Genomic DNA, 6,058 nt, shown 5'->3' on the forward strand with positions numbered 1-6,058 from the left:
CTAGAAGCTTTATTGGTATTTTTGCCAACAGGGATAGTAAATATCATCTTGATTTGTCATTAGCACAAGAAAGGAGGCCAAAAAGCTGTATATCCAATCATTTTATCCAATCATTTATCCAATCATTTTAGGTTATATTAAGTTACATAAAATCTATGTAAATAAAGACTGTAACTTTTGTCTAGCCAGGTGCTTGTAGCTCATACCTGTAATACTAACTACTCAGGAGTTGAGATCTGAGGATCTCAATTTGAAGCCAGTGCAGGCAGGAAAGCCTGTGAGATTCTTATTTCCAAATAACCAGTTGGGGGGGAGGGGGGCTAATGAGGAGGGGTAGGCTTGAGCTGTGGCTCAAGTGGTGGAGTGCTAGTCTTGAATGAAAAAGCTCAGGGAGAGCACCAAGACCCTGAGTTCAAGCCCCATGACAGGCACACACACACAAAAAATGAAGTCTAAAAGAGAAAATGTACATGGAAAGACAAATAAGAAGGTTTAGTATTTAAAAGAATTATCTCCCATACTTAATTTTTATTATATAAGATTTGTTCACAGTCTTTTTGAGTTTCATAACTGCCTGATGGTAATAGAAAGGGCATGTACATTTAGCAGATCTTTTTTATTTTCTCATTTTGTTTTTTGGTGTAAGACTGGAACTCAAACTTAGTACCTGTTGCTTTGGCTCATTGGGTAGTGCACTACCAACCAACTAATCCATGCCTCCAACCCTGATGTTTTTGTTGGTTGTGGGGCTTAAACTGAGCCTGGGCACTGTTCCTGAGCTTTTCAGCTCAAAGCCAGTGCTCTACCACTTGAGCCACAGCATCCAATCTTAATCGTTTTTTTTTTTTTTTTTGCCAGTATTGGGGCTTGAATTCTGAGCCAGGGCACTATCCCTTAGCCCCTTTTTCTCAAGACTAGCATTCTACCACTTGACCTATTTCTGGCTTTTAATTACAGATAAGACTTTCCTGACAAAGCTGACTTCAAACTGCAATCCTCAGATCTCATCCTCCTGGGTAACTAGGATTAGAATCATGAGCTAAAAAGAAAACTTTATTTTTTAGAGGAAAAAAAGAGTGGTCTTAGACATGCCAAGGTCCTAAGTAAAAATGTGAGCTCTTTAAACTTTTAATTCAGTGTTTTTCTCCAGTGGAATTCATACTAATACTTATTTTTAAAAATAGTTGTGTCACTGCTAAAAGATAAAAGCATGAGTCCCTAAAGTATAATCCTAATGCACTTCTGCTAAGTGATAGATGTCTATTGATCTCTGCGTAGACAGGAAAATCAGATTAGCCTGTATAAAATTTCATCAGGGCTGTCAAAGCCTGTGATCTACAGCACTGATAGTTTATTTTGACAGTTGGTTGTGTAGTAATATCTGGAATTTTCTCTTACTCATTTGTCTGCCTACTGGATGTTGAGACCTGGCAGCAGGAACAGCCTGTGGTATTACATATATGGTCCAAGAAATCTGCCTATAACTATGAAAATAACTGCCATGAAGTATCTGTCTTTGTTAGCCCAAGGGCAACCTATTTTGAAGTGGAATTTGATGAGAGGTGTGAAACCAAAAAGCGCTAAGACTCACATGTTTTTTCTTCCAAGCAATAGTGGATCAAAAACAAGAGAAAGAATATAATAGAGATTATGCCTTCACAGGTATGATTATCTAGAATTTACAGACTCTAGAGGTGGGAAGACACACTGACACAAAGTTGGTACTTATAAGTGGCCTAAGGTAAGTCATATTCCCCAAACAAGGTAAATAAGTACTTCTGTAGCAATTCTTGTCCTTTTTCCAACTTTAGAGCAATAATGGTATGGTGTGTAGAAAGAGAAGGACTAGCTAGGCTCTGGTGGCTCATGGTCATATTGTTCAAAATCCTAGCTACTCAGCAGGTTGATATTTGAGGAATAAGATTTAAAGCTAGCCTAGGTAGACAAATCTAAGATAGCCCTATCTCAACCAGCAAAAAGCCAGAGTGGAGACATGGCTTGAATGGTAGAATGACAGCCATGAGCAAAATAGCTGAAAAATACTCAAAGCTCTAAGTACAAACCTTAATACTGGCACATTTCTAGAATGTAACCACACCCATATTTCTAAGGGTTGCTTTGATACTCTACTTGTAGAAAGGAACAGTTGCAGTAGAGATTATGCAGCCTACAAAAGCTAAAAATTTAACTATCTGGCTCTTCATAAGAAATTTGCTAATACCAGTGTTGTCCAGAATAAATTAAAGAGCTGTTAATCTCTGAGTTCAGAAGGGCCAGTGGATCCAAGAGAAAGACTTAAACCATGGTGAAAGCTAGGAGCCCGGCTGACAGATCTGTTTAATATCTGGGCTGCAGCCTGCTTCAGACTGTTTACTTCTCTCTCCTATCAAGGGTCTTGGTTGAGAACAAAGAACTGAGCCAGTGATCACTGGTTGAGCAGATAGTCACTTGAGTTTTAGAAAGCTGAGCAGCAGTTTTCTACTAATTCTGCTTTCTAAATGTAGTTGTGAGTTTTGTGTTTTGGTATCATCTGTGTACATTTCTCCCTTAATCATTTTGAACTTATAGAAATGGAGACCGCTTTTAAGATTTTTTTGAGTCAAAAAGAATATACTTAACTGCTGAGTTGTTGCCTCCTTCCATCTTGTTGACCACATGACTTTTTTTTCTCTCTAGAACGTGACGTTTAAGGATGGTGCTCTTTCATTCTGACAGCAGTAATAATGAATGGGGCTACAAATTCACTGTCACTGCCTATGGCCTGCCTGATGTTGCCGTGTCTTGTGGGTTAGACTTGCAACTCCTTGTTTCTCGACTAATGGTCCGCCTTGACTCCGCATGGCACTCAACTCTGTGCATCGTAAGTTCACAGTCTTGTCCCTTCCTTTTTCATTACAACTGTGTTGAAGAGCAAGGTAGGAACTCTTTCTCATAGGTGGTCTCCACATCACGAAAGAGCAAGGTATTAATAATGTTTCTTTTTAGTTTTCTTTAAACCAAATCAAAACAGTTTACCCACTGGGCACCATTGGGAAGTTTCTTGACTCAGGCTTTGGCCCTATCACAAAGTACGCTGTGGATGCCCTCTGTGGAGGACAATTGGGGAATTGCTGTTTATAGCAGCAGCATAGTCATTTTTAGAGATTTAAGTATACTCCAAGTAGATGGTAGAAATATAGTCATTTAATTGTTGTTTAAGTGAAATTTATGTGAACATAAATAGGTATGTGAATATATGTATTATCGTAAAATACATTAATCAACTTCGTATCATTTGTTCCAAGGGATAGATTCATAGAATAAATCTTTTGGAGTATTTTATATCTATATAATTTTTTAAACATTTTTCTGATTGTAAAATCAAATATCATTCATCCTAAATGGTCATTTTCTGTTAGGATTTTAAAAAGAGTTAGCTAAGGAAGAACAGCAGCATGTACGTGGTATTCAGGTAAGGAGTAGGTTTATTCATCATTCCAGCTGACACCAGACCATCTTGGTCCTCAACGTGGTGGGGAAAGGCCTGGGAAAGAGAGCTTGAAGAGCTGAGAAAGAGAGAGAAAAGAGCTAGAAAAGAGCTAGAAAAGAGCTAGAATAGAGAGCATCTGGGAAAGGTGGGAAAGAGAGAGCGAGGAAAGAGAAGAGACCTGGGAAAGAGAAGAGAAGGAAAGAGATGAGAAAGAGCTATAAAAGAGCAGAGAAAGGTCATCTGGGCCTGAGCTAGACCTTATCTAAGTTATGGGCGGAGAAATTTGTGGCCACATCAAATTCAGATGTCACCTCAGCAGATGCAGATGTGACCTCTTCCATTTGTGCCAGTTGCCTAGATAACGCAAGTACTGGGTACAAAATTTGCTGCGAGGAGGGTGGAGTCTGCTTGCCATCTAGGAGCAGACCTTACACTTTCCAAAGCCTGTGTGTCTAATTTCCCTTAGTTTCTTTTTTAAAAAATTTTATTGTGAAAATACTGTACAGAGGAGTTAAAATTACATTGGCAAGGCAATTAGTACATTTCTTATCAAGCATTGCTGCTACCTCCTTTGTTTCCCCTTCCCATCCTTCTACCTTCCCTACCCTGCCAAAGTTGGAAAGTTCGTTTTTCAACATAAGGATTTGTCCAACTCATTGTTGTAATAGGTCCACCTATATCAGTATTTAAATGGTTTGTTTTTGCCCTTCCACTCCACAAATTATAACAACATCAAATACAATGAAAGCAGGGATTATACCGTGGGGGACAGACATACAAAGCAACAAAGAAATCATCTTATAAATATGTTAAATACAATTGCAAGAAAGAAAAAAAAAACATTTGACTACTTATCTTGGGGTTCATTTCATCTAGCATCAACTTATCTGACCTTTTCTTCTTGTCTCAGACATAAACTAGTAGTTCATAAACTGACAAATAAATGTAAGGAAGCCAACAAAAAAAATCAGTTCCTCTCATCTGATGATGCCTCTACAACAATGAGGAAAGAGTTCATCCTGCTAAGGAACTATGATAGGATATCAAAAAGAGAATTCATTCTTCTAGGTCTTCCCTATTTTTTCAATGTAACTTAAATGATGTAAAACACAATATACCGCTCATCAGTTTTGCACATTTTTATATGGACTTCACCTCAGTCTACAACATTCCTTCATTATTCTGTTCCTGATATTTTTACACTACCAAGACATAAGAACATTTTCATACAATTTTTATTATAAAAAAACTGTACAGAGGTGTCACATTTATGGGAGCAAATAATGAGTACATTTCTTAACAAGCATTGTTCCCTCTTCCCACCATCCCTTCCCTCCCACCTCCACAAATACGCTCCCCTCCCCCCTCCCCCTGACTAAATTGTAAAGTTCATTTTTCAACAGAGTGTCTTGTGCATCTCATTGTTACAATGAGTTAACCTGTATCCCTATTTAACTATTTTGTATTTCCCTTCCCCTCACCAAATTAGAGAAACATATACACAGGATGTAGGTGTACCAACTTCAAATACAATGAAAACAGGGGTTATAGCATGGGGGAGGAACATATACAGAAAGAAAAAAAAATCACATTGCACATCATAAGTACGTTAGAAACAATAACAAGAAAGAAAAAACATACTTGTGTCCCTGTCTTAGGGTTCATTTCCCTTAATATCATCTTATCTGCTCATATGCACATAGCTTTTGACTTATTCTGCTTATCTCAGACATATATTAGTTATTGAAAATAAGGGAAACCACGGGACCTATGTTTCTTTGGACTTGGCTTACTTCACTTAATAAATTTTTTTCCAAGACTTTCCAATTCCTAACAAATTGGGTGATACTATTCTTTCTGATGGAGGCATAGCATTCCATTGTTTATATACACCCACATTTTCTTGATCCATTCATCTACTGAGGGGCATCAGGGTTGGCTCTATATCAGCTATTGTAAATAATGCTGCAGTAAACATAGCTGTGCTGGTAGTTTTAGTATGGTCTTGTTTGTGATCATTCGGGTAAATGCCCATAAGTGGGATTGCTGGGTCATAGGAAAGCTTCATATGGAGTCTTTTGAAGAGCCTCCATACTGCTTTCCAAAGTGGTTGAACAAGTTTACACACCCACCAAGAATGCACTAGAGTTCCCTGTGGCCAGATACTCTCCAGCATCTGTTGTTGCAAAAATATGGAACATTTCACTAATTTGCATGTCAACCTTGCTCAGGGGCCATGCTAATCTTCTCTGTATTGTTCCAATTTTAGCGTATTTGCTGCCTAATTGAGCACAGAACATTTTTTATATATAAAGTGTAATTGATTTTCTCAAACTAGACAATTCAAAAAAAAAGTAAGTTCAAAAGAATTCTTGTGAAATTTTAGAAGCATGTATTTCTTTTTTTTTTTTTGTTAGCAATACAACAAACTGTTAGTACCATGCATTTCTTACATAAGCACACATTTAAGAATAAAGTCAAGACTGGCATGTCAAAAACAAAATAATTCCAGATATTTGTTGTTCAAGAGATGTGTAGGAGGAGGAATTCAATTGTTCTATACAAGGCACCTGTCATAATGAACACTGC

The 6,058-nt window shown here is 37.7% G+C and overlaps 1 non-coding gene across 1 annotated transcript; it reads right to left on the minus strand.

The window, feature by feature from the left end:
- Nucleotides 1-5,655: 5,655 nt before the first annotated feature.
- LOC138805500 (U6 spliceosomal RNA) lies at nucleotides 5,656-5,762 on the minus strand. The gene has a single exon (XR_011365562.1). It is a non-coding gene; the product is annotated as a U6 spliceosomal RNA (small nuclear RNA).
- Nucleotides 5,763-6,058: the final 296 nt, after the last annotated feature.

This window comes from Dipodomys merriami, unplaced genomic scaffold (genome assembly GCF_024711535.1).
Source record: "Dipodomys merriami isolate MVZ:Mamm:240054 unplaced genomic scaffold, mDipMer1.0.p SCAF_3967, whole genome shotgun sequence".
NCBI lineage: Eukaryota > Metazoa > Chordata > Mammalia > Rodentia > Heteromyidae > Dipodomys > Dipodomys merriami.